At 35.1% G+C, this 15,362-nt stretch overlaps 1 protein-coding gene across 2 annotated transcripts in view; it reads right to left on the bottom strand.

Annotated features, from left to right (window-relative positions):
* The window catches only part of LOC140753304 (uncharacterized), a 144,854-nt gene that overhangs the window by 59,066 nt on the left and 70,426 nt on the right, over window positions 1-15,362 (bottom strand). For both annotated transcript variants that reach the window (XM_073087810.1, XM_073087813.1), the window contains exon 2: window positions 12,216-12,271. The gene's annotated coding sequence lies outside the window, so the exon portion shown is untranslated. The remainder of the gene's footprint in view (window positions 1-12,215; window positions 12,272-15,362) is intronic.

Here is a 15,362-nt window from a genome sequence, read left to right as displayed (position 1 = left end):
TTTTCAACTGTAAAAATAAGTAAATAGTTGAAGTAAATTTAATTAAAAACTGAGTCTTTAAAATAACGTTATTTATGAATACAGCATAGAAAATAGAACAAAAGTGACTTCTTATTTTGCAATTTCACAGCCATTTTTATAATACTAAGAGCCGCGTTTAGTTTTGTTGTATTTAGATTTTTTAATTTGGCGTAAACAAATCTTTATTTAGCAGCAGTGATAGCCTAATGGTTAAGAAACGCGGCCTCTCGATCGAGGGGTCCGAGGTTCAAATCCCAGGTACCTCTGATTTATTAAAGTTATGTGCGTATTAGAAGTGCGTATCACTAGCTTAAACGATGAAGGAGAACATCGTAAGTGATTTACAAAAAAGAAAATCTCAAATGTATGTGAAGTGTACCAAAACGCACTTGGCCAGCGCGGTGGTCTATGGCCTAATCCTTATCATTACGAGAAGAGACCCGTGCTCAGCAGCGGGACAGTAATGGGCTGATAATGAGACCAATTACCAATATTAATGTTTGAGTTAGGAAAAAAATTCAGTAAATAAAAAGGCTTAGCTCAAATTAATTCGGCAATCGTTTGCAATTTTTCGAATATGGATTTTTCGAAAAATCCGCAAATTGATGGTCGCGGGTATTCGCAAACCTGATGCAGGTTTAAATTCTTTGGTTCGCCTCGGTACATACCGAGCAAACATTTGCTATACGGATTTAGGATTTTACATAGCCGGTCGAAGAGTCGCACTAAAGAAATAACGCAGATTTGTTTTTAGAAAATCGGTAAATCGTAGAGAGCGTAGAATGAAGTTTACGTAGTTGTGTGGTCAGAAAATTTCTCAAATCTTATAGACAAAAAAAATAGAGAAGAATTAACGGAAAATAGCCCCTCGGACTCAAGAGGCCGAATTTCTTAATCACTATCTGCTTTTTTGCTTTTATTTCCGTAACCCAAACTTTAAACTGGTAATTGGTATTTTCAAACAAATACCAGAATAACTGTATCAGTTTCGTATAAACTTTTAGTAATACAGGTGGAAATATTAGCCTAGTAATTAGTTTCCAGCTGAACATTGTTTTCGATTAGTTTTAGCTGAACGCTTAATTGAACAGCAATTAGTGTGGTTTTCAGTATTTTGCTCACCGAGCGAATAATTAAGCCTATTTGGAGCCACAATTATACATCAGTTTTATTAGTGTTTGGTTATTTAGTACAATAAAGTTAGACATGTTACTAAATATTTGGAATCTAAGCATAGCTTTATTTCGGTGGAAATATCGCTGGGCCTTACTACCTTACACTATACTTCTATGTTTGTAAGTATGACACTTTTTCGCGGGTAGGCGTTGAAAGTTAGACACGATTTTTACTGCACTCTGTATTTTAATATTAGAAATAATTAGTTTTGTTGGTGTTATGTGTAAATAAGCTTCAAAAAGACCTACCAGCTACTTTTGTCATCTCCTGCACTATTTACACGCAACTGCACTAGCACATTCGCTGAAGAAAATGGACTCACTTAAGGACACCTTAACTGCTATGTCAGAGCTATTTAACTCTCGTATGGCGGAGTTCCAACAGGAGCTGCATAAAACCAGCACGGTGGCACCATCTGCTTCCACTCTGGCCGCTGAATTTTCAGCATTTAAGAGATTCGTTGCCTCTGCACTTGAAACTGTGCAAAGGCAAGTTGAATTTCTCGCAAGAGAGTTTGACCGTCTTGAGATGAAAGGGCGTCGCAAAATGCTGCTTATACACGGCGTCCCTGAAGAACAGTCTGAAGACACTACTGCACTGGCTGTGGCTGCCGTCAATAAGAAATTGAACGTGACGGAGTTCACTCAATCGTCCATCACCCGTTGCCATCGCTTGGGGCGTCCTTCGGAGAAGAAAACCAGGCCTATCATCATCAAATTTCGTGAAGTGCCCATTCGCGACAAAGTCTGGTTTGGCAAAACAAAGCTCAAGGGTTCTGGGCTTACGTTGTCCGAGTTCTTGACAAAAACGCGGCATTCACTCTTTATGCAGGCTAGACAACGACTTGGGGTAACTAAGTGCTGGACTCGTGGTGGCATCATATGTGCCCTGGCCTCCGACGGCTCCCTTCAGCAGGTAAATACCCTGGCGGACCTGGACGGCATTGCAGGCACTGCGGCCGCTGCTTCTTCAGTGCATCCTTTGAGTCAGTCGGAAGATAAAGCTGGACAGCGGCCCAAGAGGACGCACAGAAAGTAATCTTTCCAATTATTGCTTTGTTTGTGCTTTAGTAACTTTACTCCCATACTTCACTGGTAACTCATTTTCTTCTGTCACTGCTGCATTAATCATTCAATATTATTCTTTCATCACTGTACTTGATTTTGTATGCACATAATATCTGTTTTAATTATTTTTATTTTTATTTGTTATAAACAATTAGCAAATGTTGTTTTGTAGGTTATCAGTTTGTTTTTGTTATTGCTATGTCTATGAATGATGAATAATTATAATATAGTCAATGACAATAGTCAAAGGTACGCTTTTATTTTAATACTGTAGTAGATTCTAAGATTTTGGCCATTGTCAGGAAGTAGTATAGCTTGCATTGCACCAGATGTCACTACCTATGTTGTTTTTCTGACACTTTGTACAAACACCGTGGTGATAATTGCAAGTACCTCGTATAATTTACTACCTTTCATTGGAATGCTGATTTATTGTCATTTTGTAATTATCCATTTTGTTTATACATTTATTTAATAATATTTCTTACATTATTCATCAGTCATTTACAAAGTAAAGCTGCTGGTGGGTTGTAGCATGAAGCTTAATTAGTTTTGCTTTTTAATTTTTATTTGTCTTTTTTATTGTTTTTTTTTTTTTTATTTAGATTATTATTATTCTGATCTTATTAAATAAGCAACTATGATGGTATCCAATATTGAAAATGACGAAACCGTATGTTCCCTTTCTTTTACTTCTGCGTCTGATGGGGAGAGCAGTAACGCCAGTTTTGAAAGCATTCCTCCTTTAAATGTCACTTTAAACACATTGTTTGCGGATGTTAATAAAAATTTTAACATCTGCCATATCAACGCCCAAAGCATACCGGCACATTACACAGATCTGATTTCAACTTTTGATAGCAAACATATTCACGCTATACTTGTTTCAGAATCATGGCTTAAGTCATGTCTTCCTTCTACTTCATATTCACTTCCGGGATTTCATTTAATTCGCAACGATCGCTTCGAACGGGCGGGGGGCGGCGTTGCTATGTATCTCCGTTCCCATATTCCCTTTTCTATAATTCGTCAGTCACAACCCGGTAGTGAAGCTGAATATTTATTTATTGAAGTCCTCTTCTCTCATACTAAACTTCTTCTAGGAGTATTTTATAACCCTTCATCAACATTTAACTACTATTCCACATTAGAAGCTTTATTAGAAGAAATTACTCCTGTTTACTCTCACGTGATTCTCATGGGGGACTTCAACACTTGTCTTTTAAAAAATGACGGTAGATCGAACCACCTTAAATCAGTCATTGAGGCAGCTAATCTTCATATTCTTCCACTCTCTGCAACACATTTCTTCCCCAATTGTTCTCCTTCTCTATTAGACTTAATATTCGTATCTTCACCAGACAGTGTTGCAAAACACGGTCAACATGCTGCTGACGGTTTCTCTTACCACGACCTCATCTACTTATCCTACAAATTAAAACCTCCTAAAGCTAAGTCGAGAATACTGCTTCGACGCAATTTTTGTGGCATAGATATTGAACAGTTTCGGCGTGATGCTGAGGAGGTTGACTGGAGTGTTATACAGAGTGCGAGTAGTGTGGATGAACAAGTGATTCTTTTTACTTCACTTCTCATTCAATTGTTGGATAGGCACGCGCCTGCTCGCCCTGTCCGTGTCAGACACCTACCTGCTCCCTGGCTCACGGAAAACATTAAAGAACTTATTGTTAAAAAAAACAACGCCAAGACCAAGTATAAGCTGAACCCTACTGATGAAAATCTGGATGTATATAAATCTGTCCGAAATCACTGCAATAAGGTGTGTAGGGATGCACAACGACGCCATATCTACAGTTCAGTTCTAAACCAAGACTGTTCTAAAGTATGGAAATTTCTAAGATCCCTGGGAGTTGGTAAGGCACGCCAAGACTGTCCGTCCAATTTAGATTTAAATCTTCTTAATCAGCATTTTTCCTCTACTTCGTGCATTGATAGCGCAAAAAAACAATTAACGTTGAATTCTCTTTCTAATGTTGCCACTCCCGGATTCCCTGCATTCCAGTTTCGTGCCTTCACTGTTCCTGATGTTGAACTGAGCATACAAAGCATCCACTCGGACTCCGTTGGCTGCGATGGTATTAGTCGTAAGATGATCATTCCTATCATCGACATTATATCTCCTATCCTGACCTATATCCTTAATCAATCCATCTCGACTTGTTGTTTTCCTTTCACTTGGAAAGAAGCCCACGTCATTCCTATTCCGAAAAAGTCCAATCCTTCTGACCTCACTGACTATCGACCTATATCCATCCTACCTTTCCTATCAAAAGCACTTGAGCGTTTGGTACACCAACAACTCAGTTCTTTTGTGTCCAAGCACAACCTGTTAAATCCGTTCCAATCTGGTTTCCGCCCTGGTCATAGTACGACTACTGCCCTATTGCACATTACTGACGATATCCGCAAAGGTATGGATGGCCAGAAGCTCACGGTGTTAGTACTCCTGGATTTCAGCAGTGCTTTTAACACCGTTGACCACGACATCCTGCTGGCAATTCTTCGCTCGTTCAACATATCTCCGACAGCGATAGGATGGTTTCAAAGTTACTTGCATGGGCGCCGGCAACGTATTCAGGTCCAGGAAGCACAGTCTGCTTGGTCTGATGTATCTGCCGGGGTACCGCAAGGTGGCGTGTTGTCTCCTCTTTTATTTTCTCTTTTTATTAACTCTATAAGTCTCAATCTCTCTTCTCTCTACCACCTTTATGCAGATGATCTCCAAGTGTATAAGCAAACCACAGTAGGAGACCTGCCTAAGACAATTTATTCCTTAAACGAAGATCTTGCTCGCATCGTAGATTGGAGTGAATACCATGGTCTTAAAATAAATCCTAGCAAAACGCAACTTATTATAATAGGCAGTTCCCGATTACTATCCAGAGTAGACCTGAGTACGTTACCAGATATAACCTTCGACGGCTTACGTATTCCTTACTGCGATAAAGTTAAAAATCTTGGTATATACTTTGATAAGCATTTATCATGGTCTGTTCAAATTCAGGAAGTAAGTCGAAGAATGTTTTCCGTTGTAGGCTCCCTCAGGGGACTTCGCAACTTTCTTCCTATTGCTACTAAAATTGCGTTAACTCATTCTTTACTCTTTCCTATTCTCGACTATGCCGATGTTTGCTATCTCGACCTCACTGAGGAGCAACTTAACAAACTTGAGCGTCTCCAAAATTTATGTATTCGTTTCATATTTGGTCTTCGCAAATATGATCACATATCCGAGTATCGTACTAAACTCAAGTGGCTCCCAATCCGACTTCGCCGGAATATGCATATTCTTTCTGCGCTTTACTGCGTGCTGTTCAGCCCCATCGCTCCCACCTATCTAAAAGACCGTTTCCAATACCTTTACCTTGCACACGACCGCTGTCTTCGCTCCTCTGTAAATCTTTCTCTCCAAACTCCCTTTCATTCTTCATCCTTTTACAAAAACTCTTTCTCTTCAGTCGCTGTTGGCTTATGGAACAAGTTACCCATGTCCATACGCCGTGCTGAATCGCTCGATTCATTTAAAAAACAGCTTTTAAAATATTACTCGACCGTATGAAATTCCGCCTCGTTTTCGTCTTTTTCATGTGTACCGTGTCATTGTTTTGTTTGTGTTGTTTTTTCTCTCTATTTTTGTTGCTTTAACACTAATACTAAATGTATCCTATCCTTTATAACCTAATCCTTCTCTAACTTCACGCACACTATCCTCCTTTCTTCGCTTGTCTCTCTTTTCTTTTTCATGCATAGGTTGTCTGGAAGAGATCGCTACTTAGCGATAAGACCGCCTATTGCATACTGTTTTACCTGTTATGTATATTGTGTATTGTAAAATTTCAACTGTAAGTGTGCAATAAAGAGTATTTTATCTTATCTTATCTTATGCTAAGGAGTTATGCAAGATTTTTTAAATGTAAATAAATAATAAACGCTTTGTACACTCACAGCCGCAAACTAGGATTCCTTGTGTCGTGGGTACCATGGACACGCACAACGACGAATACACAAACACAGAGCCAGAACAGATATTAAATAAAATTCATCTTTCAGATCTGTCTGGCCGGGTATTGAACCCGGAACCCTTTGCGCGTCAAACCGACATGGTGACCGTTCCGCCAATAGTTTGTTAGATCTAAATATCTTACAATTTAATATAGGCCTTTGATTACAAACAGAGGTAGACTACATGCTTGTTTGCTCCTGTATGTTGTAAATAGATAAAAATACTCATATTAATACTTAACTCAGATTCATGTCAAAATATTTCGTATGCACTTCTTTGCAAAATGGAACACAATTAATATGACAAAATTACTGTACATAAAATTTTCCAATTGTGGTTTATTCGCACATGCGAATATTATAAGTAATTATGTTTGATAATTTATTAAAATAGTAATAGTTCAGGAAAAAATATCAAGAACTCAATAGATTGCTAAAATGTTGCTAACAAAAGCGCGACTATAATTAACTTGCCGGCGACACAACTTCACGACACAAAATAAAAAGGTATATTATTTTGTGTTCACGACTACTCAGAAACACGCGCTACGAGAAATAGTAATTGTGGTTCGTAGCGAATGGCTACAAGAAATAATATAATACGTATTGAGTTCGCAAATTGGCACGTAATTTAAAATGCTGTCTAAGGTTTCAAAGGGGTGCACTTTAAATTTGTCGGACTCCATTCGGTAGCGACACGTAATGAGCAAACATAATGAGTATTTTTAAAAAATTACGAGATATCGTTATACTCGTATAGTATATAAAAAGGATTTTTTTCTTATGAATATCACCTATGTAGACAAAGGAAAGCAAGAGTTTACCTAATTGTAAAATTGAAGTCAAATTATTTAGGTTATTGTTTCCCAAACATCAATAAAACATACTTTTGATTTTTAGACTTACTTAATTGCAGTTGTGTTACCTTATTAAAAGACTGCATGCCAGTTTGCAAAATCAATTCAAATCTTACATTTCACACTCAGCTGATTTTACAATAATTTATCTTATATAAAAATTTCTCGTGTCACACTGTTAGTTACCGTACTCCTCCGAAATGGCTTTACCGATTTTCACCAAATTTTATAGGCATATTCAGTAGGCCTGATAACACGACTCTACAAAAAAAATTTCGTTCTTTGTCCTAAAGTTTATACTATTATTTTCCAGTTAGTTATGCACAAAAACGAAAAGAAAATACCTTTTTTCGGTATAAAGTTTGCTTTTGTGACATCATGAATTTTGAACAACGCTATCAAGGCCAATACAATGAAAACATGATGGGCGACTATATTTGGTGTTTATTGAGAGAAAGTAGCTATGAACATAAAAGAAAAAGTAAAAGTGTGCACTTTTAAGTTATTTTCCACTTTTCTGTAAGCTAATTTGATAGTAAAAGTTAATAAAAATAATAAACATTTTTATTTCAATAGTTTTATTTTCAATCAAAAATTAAAATCCGAGATTTTTAAAAATTTCGTTCAATCAGTCTTCTAAGCACAAAAGCAAAGTTTTTCATGCCATATATTTTTTTTTCCGTCTTATTACGACCTAAACTACCGAAATTTAATGCTTTGCAATCAAAGTCAAATTTCATGTTGACCCGTGTAATCGGCTACTATCCATTTTTCATACCCCTAAGTGATAAGGGTTGTTCACCCTTAATATTTTTTTATTTATAGGGCAACACAACGTTTGCCGGGTCGGCTAGTTTTATACAATAAACTTAATCGAGAATTCCAAATCGAAAGAAATCACCGAGAACTTATAGATTCGAAGTACGTCACCAACAATACCACAACTGTTATTAATTTCCGGGACTCGACTTAATGACTACTCAGAAACACACGCTACGAGAAATTGCACTACGCTGCTACGAATTGCTACGTCACCGTATAATTAATATCAAAACAAATGAAATAAAAGCGAACCCTATCCTTTGTTTCGAGACCAATTTATTTTGTTTATATGGCATCCTTATTATTAAAGCTGTCGGTTTATTTGCACCATTTTCAGGTTAAAATGAATCTAGGGAATCGTGTAAAATGTTCTCGACGTGCAAAGTAGGTTACGGAGATGAACATAGAGCAATTACTTCCACAAATAATTATGCCGTTCCCATGGGAATAATGACAAACGATATCTTGAGGGCAAAACAGATTTGACAGAAACTAGGTAGATTAGTAGTATAATAATATGCATAGTAGATTAGATTGGCTATTTTATAGCCCGAGGGAATTATGATTTACCATAACATCTTGATGGCAAGATTGGGGGAGGTAGGAAGACCAAGGTATGGATAGTATATGTATGTTTCCTGGTAGTTCGCAACAATTCCGAAAAATATTTACGGAGAGTAAGAAAAATAATGGAATTTTATCGATGTTTTTACTTCATTACAATATGTTTGTTGACAACAAGACGAACGAAATTATGCGGAAAATACCATCACAATATTATCTTGTACCGGGTTCATCGTAAAATAAAATTATTTGATTAGATTTGCTTCGAATATTATAACTTGAAGAAAAGCACAAAATTGAAAAAGGCAAACAAATCTATGTTAACAATTTGCAAAGCAGTGCGTGTTAGAAATTAATGATCACTTGATATAACATGGAAGGAATATTTCTCTAAGAAATCCCTGTAAGGAATCCCTGCGTATTCAATAAATATATTTAAGTCTAACAATCCGTAATTAGCCAGCGCGATATTCTTTGGGCTAAATATTTCTCACGCTGAAAGGAGACCTTTGCTCAACATGGTATAGTAATTGATAAGGAAAAAGGTTTTTAAATCCAAATAAAATTCAAAATGGCACTACACGTTTTGGCATAAAGTAATTGAAAAATAAATTCGAGATTTGTTTATCTTTATACTTTTACTTTAATTACTTAACTTTAAAACTTTTTATAAATCGATATTTGATTTTTTATTCGTAATTCTTGATTTGGCTTATGAAATAAAAGTAGGAAAAGTATTCTCCATAAAATAATATTTTTAAAATTACATTTAGTAGAATTATAACTAATTAGTACTTAGAATTAATGATCAATTCTTAACAATGGAGATAACATAAGACCCTCATTAAAATGTCCCTACAAGGGTCCAAAGTAATTGACGTCTGAAAAATTTGGGGACAAGATATTTCTTTTAATTCTTTCTTCACAATTTATTTCTTGAACTAATTTTTGCCTTTGATTTTGAAGTCGAATAGAGTTAGGTATATTATTTATGTATTATAGAGACGCTTTATATGCGTATGAAATAAATTACATGAGACTTATTTACTTTAATTTTTAAATTAATAATTGTTTTATTTATTCATATATAATATACGAGTAGTAGACAAGCATGCAATCCACCTGCTGGTAAGTGGTTACTGCCGCCCATGGACATCTGCAATAAAGCCCAGGTAAGATTAGATATTCCTACCCCTGAGGATTAAGCTAGAAAGCCTCGGAAAAGTACGTCTCCCTTACCACATCCTTCAAACCAGAACACAGCAGCGCTTGACACTACTGTTAATAGGCAAAAATAGGTATGGCGGTGATGCCGCCGGAGTTGAACCACTATGGGTTCTACCACCTTTAAAATTAAAATTCAGACACAAGACAATAGGGGATGAAAGTTTGTATAAATCTTCTTAGTTAATAATATTACTTCGTAACGCGAGCGAAGCCGCGGGCAAAAGCTCGTTATACAATATATTGGTCAAGATTTAGCCGTGCATTTTTCAATTGACATTTCTGCGAGAAAATACGTATGCGCACATGTTTATTCTTGCGATCCCTTCATTTCTCTTAACATACATGAAGATACGTATAAAAGGAATGGTATAGCAAGAACTTTATAATCAAGGGAATCATGGTATCTAAGGTCAACATTAAGTAACCTTGCCTGAAGTTTAATTACGCATTGCAGCTTCATTACGTAAATAATATTAAATAGTAATAGTTTGTATGTATGACTAGGTGTCATAGTATTTAATTGGGCGCGATCCACACGAATACATGTCCCTCCTCTACGTGACTCGCGTTAATTAGTTAAGTTACATAAATTAAATGACTCACCACACTCACCTTTACGAAGGTTCATAGTTTTCAGCACTGGCTCTCTAGAGCTTAACATGTCTGCAAATTATATGTAGTTTGCATAGATTTGTAAAGATACTTCGCCGCCTTGAAATTGAATGAAGCCACAAACGGCTAATTAGTACGTTTTTTTTTAATTCTTGACAAATAAAAACATTTTTAGAGAAAATTTACGAATAAATATCTAATACTGCGTAATTTACATAATAAATAAATAATTATTTCAAATATTTTAGGGACATTTTAGCATGGAGACGTGGCAAAACTTTTTTACGCAACTATTTCAATTCTCAAAACAGGGTACATTTTCTTGTTAGGAGTGAGTAGTCTTTACTAATCTATGGTAGTTTGTTAAAATACTGGTGTGAAGTAGTTTTATGTATACATTGATTTGAGATAAGAATATTTATCACAGTTGTAACCAGTATTGATGATTGCATACGACGGAAATGATTGCAAAATTAATCAATGTCAGCGATTGCATGGGTGACGGTTCGTGGTCAAATTTCAAGCCCCGTTCCGTACTTAAGATTACTATCGGTCTCCATTGTTATCATGGATAGCTGCCCTTAAACATGACAGAAATACTACAAGCATTGGAAAACATGAGTTCGAAAATTTGTCATTTTTCCAATTATCCACTTCCAATTATTGCCTAATCTTCGAACCTGAATCTTCAACTCAGTGTCCTAAGAATATCACTCTCGAAGTCTCAAAACCATGTTGCAACATAACACACTTTGAAAGCAACTGGAACAACACGTTACGACTACAAATTAGTGAACGACAAACTTCGACCGAGCGCACTGTCTCGTCCGACTGCGGAAAACGAGACAAATTGTACGGAACTCCGATTGCGTATAAACAGGTTTGTTCAACGTTATACAGTTAATATAAGTTACAAGCACATTGCTACAGATTGTGTTATAACATTTCAATTTCTATTGATAATCATTATTGAAGTTTGCATCCCACGGCTTATGTAGATTGCAATTGATTGAAGTTAATCAGTTTCGGCGATTGAATTGATTGATTGATTGATTCGGGTGACTATTACTGGTCAAATTTCATGCCCGCTTCCGTATTTCGTAGGACACGTTAAACTTTCGAGTCTTTATAACTGTCATTGGATAATAATTGTTCAACCGTGTTGAAGACCTTATAGCATTTGAAAATATCAGAGACCATGAGTTTCTATATGAAGTGACAAACGTTTTTTTAGCATTGTAGTAAGAACAATATAATTGCTTTTAAGACGGATGTGTGTTCAATAATGGTCGGGAATATAAAACATTTAATAACTGCTGAAATAATTATAACATTATTTTAAAAATAATACTAAAACAGAATCCTGTATGCAGAATACCAACGCTGAAATCTACTAACGGGGATTAATAGAGCCCACGCATTTATCAATTATAATAGATGTAATTGTTAAAGGATTCATAATTTAAACTATGTTGTGTATTTATTTTGCTTTGAGTGTATTTAGTTTTTATAATGACCTGTAGAAGCTTGTACCTATGTGTATTCTACATTAAAGGTCAGTCTTTTCAACTGTAAAACATAACAAATTAACATTTTCAAAATATTATTAATTGACATAATACTCCTCAGTTTATCGTACTATAGTAAATTGATAATAATGGACCCCTGAAATAGACTTACCCTTGTGTTTTATAAGTCACTGTTAGTTGCAACAGTAACTACTACTAACGTAATTCATCACCACAGCATCAAGAAAACAGTGAAAGAACGATAAAAATGTAACTAAAATTAAATCCAACACGTTAATTCAAAAAACAGGAAGTATGACATTAAAAAGACGGCTTACCTTTTATAACAGCGATAAAAACTTGAGGTGATTTCCGCGCTCAATCGTTACGTGCTCTGCAAAATGGAAAATAATTAATTTATTTTTTGTCATTTCCGGCTCCACGGGAATTTATATAACTCATTTAGCTCACGTAAAGCTAAGCTTCTTGGGGATAATCTTTGTATAGCAGTTGAATAAAGTCTACCATCCACGGACTTATGAGATGTTTTAGCTTAGTTTTGTTTAATTTTTTTGTATGACAATGATAGTAAAAAATATTTAGTTTATAACAGCGATAAAAACTTGAGGTGATTTCTGCACTCAATCGTTACGTGCTCTGCAAAATGGAAAATAATTAATTTATTTTTTTTCATTTCCGGCTCCACGGGAATTTATATAACTCATTTCGCTCAGGTAAAGCTAAGCTTCTTGGGGATAATCTTTGTATAGCAGTGGAATAAAGTCTACCACCCACGGACTTATGAGATGTTAGCTTCGCTCTGTTTAATTATTTTTAGGACAGTGAGTGTAGATGCTAGTTTAATTTAGACAAATATTTAATTAACAGTACATGGCGCTTATTACTTTTACGTTTTATTTTTTCTAAAATATAATCACGAGTCTACTCTCCCATTAACTTCGGCGTTTAAGCAAGTGATAATTAATTTTTAATACGGATATATATGAAAAGTCAACACTTAAACCTTAGTGACGTCCCTTGGCCATAACGTAACGCTCAAATGAGATCTACAATCGTTCACATATTCCGACCCCCAATACTTATTTCAATCCCCTGGAACCCCTGGGGGTAGATACACAAATTTGAGTATCAGTGACCATACCTTCGGGCTATCCGCTTTCAATTCAATTTCCAATTATAACGAATTATCTGTAACATGTAATTTCCTCTATTTACCATCTAAACAATTGAATTAATTGTACAACATAATCATTAGTTTCTCGCATTACCGGAGGTGTACAATTATGGTCAGTGACATAATTAACGATAAGTACCGTGAGTAAGTCGCGTGTAATTAATTATGTTGTTTAATTAATAAAGCGTAAACTGGAATGGTCATCTGGTGTTTGGTGAAGAGAAAAAATTGCGTATGAAAAATTAACCTCTATGTACTTACTGCTACACAATTTTATATGGTGGATTATTAATACTTTTTTAACATTGCAATAGATTTTTTTTAATCAACGTTAATCATCTCTTTCAGTGCTCTTTATTTTATTAATTAATTAATTAATTTTTCTTTTAAACTACTATTAATAGATTAGTAAATAATTTAAATATTAATATCGTACTTGTATACGTATGCTCGACGTATTTTATGTATTTAATTAGTTATTTTATTCAATATCATTATTAAAATTATATAAATATTTTTTTTAAATGATTAAAAGGCAAGTACATCAAGACGAAGATAATCGAAATGTTCATACCGTTATATGCTTTATTTTTATTGTTACATAAAATAGTAATAACTAAATTTAATTCATCTCCGTCAAAATCATATATGTTTAACAATTAATAGGTTAAAAAAATACTACTTGAAACTTACGGTATAATTAATTCATGGAAGAAATTTCTATGAAACTCAGAATTAACATCCAGAATAAACGGAAACATATTTAGATTTATACATGACGGCACTGAATATAATCGTAAAGATATTCCTAAAGAGCTGCCGTGAGCAATGTTAAATCACGTAGACTTCCCACCGCAAAGCCTCCGGTCGTTAAGCTTATGACACAGTTAACTTTATTCCAAGGATACTATGAAATTCAGTATTCAGGTTAAAATTAATCCAAACTATTCAACGCTCAAAATTATTATTAAATCCAGTATTTATGTTTCAAGGACCGGACAAAATTTTACATAATAAATTATTGACATTTTCGAACGTACTCGTAATGATTGAATGTATAAAACAATAATGATTTCGAATTTCGATCTATTTCAATAATACTTTTTGAAAAATCCCCTAACAATGTTTTCCTTTGTATCTGTTTTTTTAATTTATCTTTACATCCACATAGATAAATAATTATTTACTTTATTAAAAAATACATCCGTAAACAAAATTATCGTATAGTATCGATATACGATGTCGTATATTCGTAATTCGTAACTTCGGTAGAACCCTTTGTGGTTCGACTCCGGCGGCACCACCGCCACACCTATTTCTACCTAATAACAGCAGTGTTAGGCGCTGCTGTGTTCTGGTTTGAAGGGTGTGGTAAGGGAGACAGACTTTTCCGAGGCGTTCCAGCTTAGTCCTCAGGGGTAGCGGCGCATCTGTGGCCGACCTCAGGTAGGAATATCTAATCCTATCTGGGGTCGATTACAGATGTCCATGGGTGGCAGTAGCCACTTACCATCAGGTGGAATGCATGCTCGTCTGCTACTCTTATATTATAAAAAAAATGGTACATATTATACAAAGTAGACTCTTTGCCTAATCAAGCGTATAATAAAGAAACCTACAGAGAATATTACCTTTGTCCCTGATTTTTCATAACAGCGACATTTACGATGTCAGGCAAAAAATCTTCAAGTTTATTTTCAATTGGACGACGTCTCCACAATAACATTATGATTGAGTGCTCTGTGTACTTTGGCGTGATTTATTCTCTTCTAAGTATTACCTTTTTCAATGAAAGATGATTCCGCATGTCTAAACGTTTGGTGTGTTACTAACAGGTGTAAACGGTATTCATCTTTTCTACATACAAATAAGAAAAAAATATGTCTTTAATAATATTTTATTATGATGCTTTATATTTAAAGATATTTTAAGGCGTGGCAGAAAAAAGTGTCTACACGTTTTATCTGACTGCGAAAGATCATGGATACATACCTACATAGATTATCTTGATGTTAGTTAGATAATATTCAATTTTTGTACACCTCAAAGGCAAAGGTCCATATTTAAATTCATTATGTAGGGAACGCCATTCACACACATTTCTTTGTAAGAGAGACAAATACGCAAATATCTACCCCCAGAATCTAAATTTTAGTGTTTTTCCGGCCGAATATCGAACTTCAGACCCACTATAATTTTGACCGGTGCTGTAATTCTCCGTCATATGGATCACTAATATTTCTCATTCTATAATATTATTATTACTTTTATTAACCCACCTGCTAACCCG

Source organism: Epargyreus clarus, unplaced genomic scaffold (genome assembly GCF_041222505.1).
Source record: "Epargyreus clarus isolate Ecla_fem2 unplaced genomic scaffold, WU_Ecla_fem_2.2 ptg000026l, whole genome shotgun sequence".
NCBI lineage: Eukaryota > Metazoa > Arthropoda > Insecta > Lepidoptera > Hesperiidae > Epargyreus > Epargyreus clarus.
Note: the sequence above shows the minus strand (reverse complement) of the source record. Positions and strands in the feature narration are given on the sequence as shown.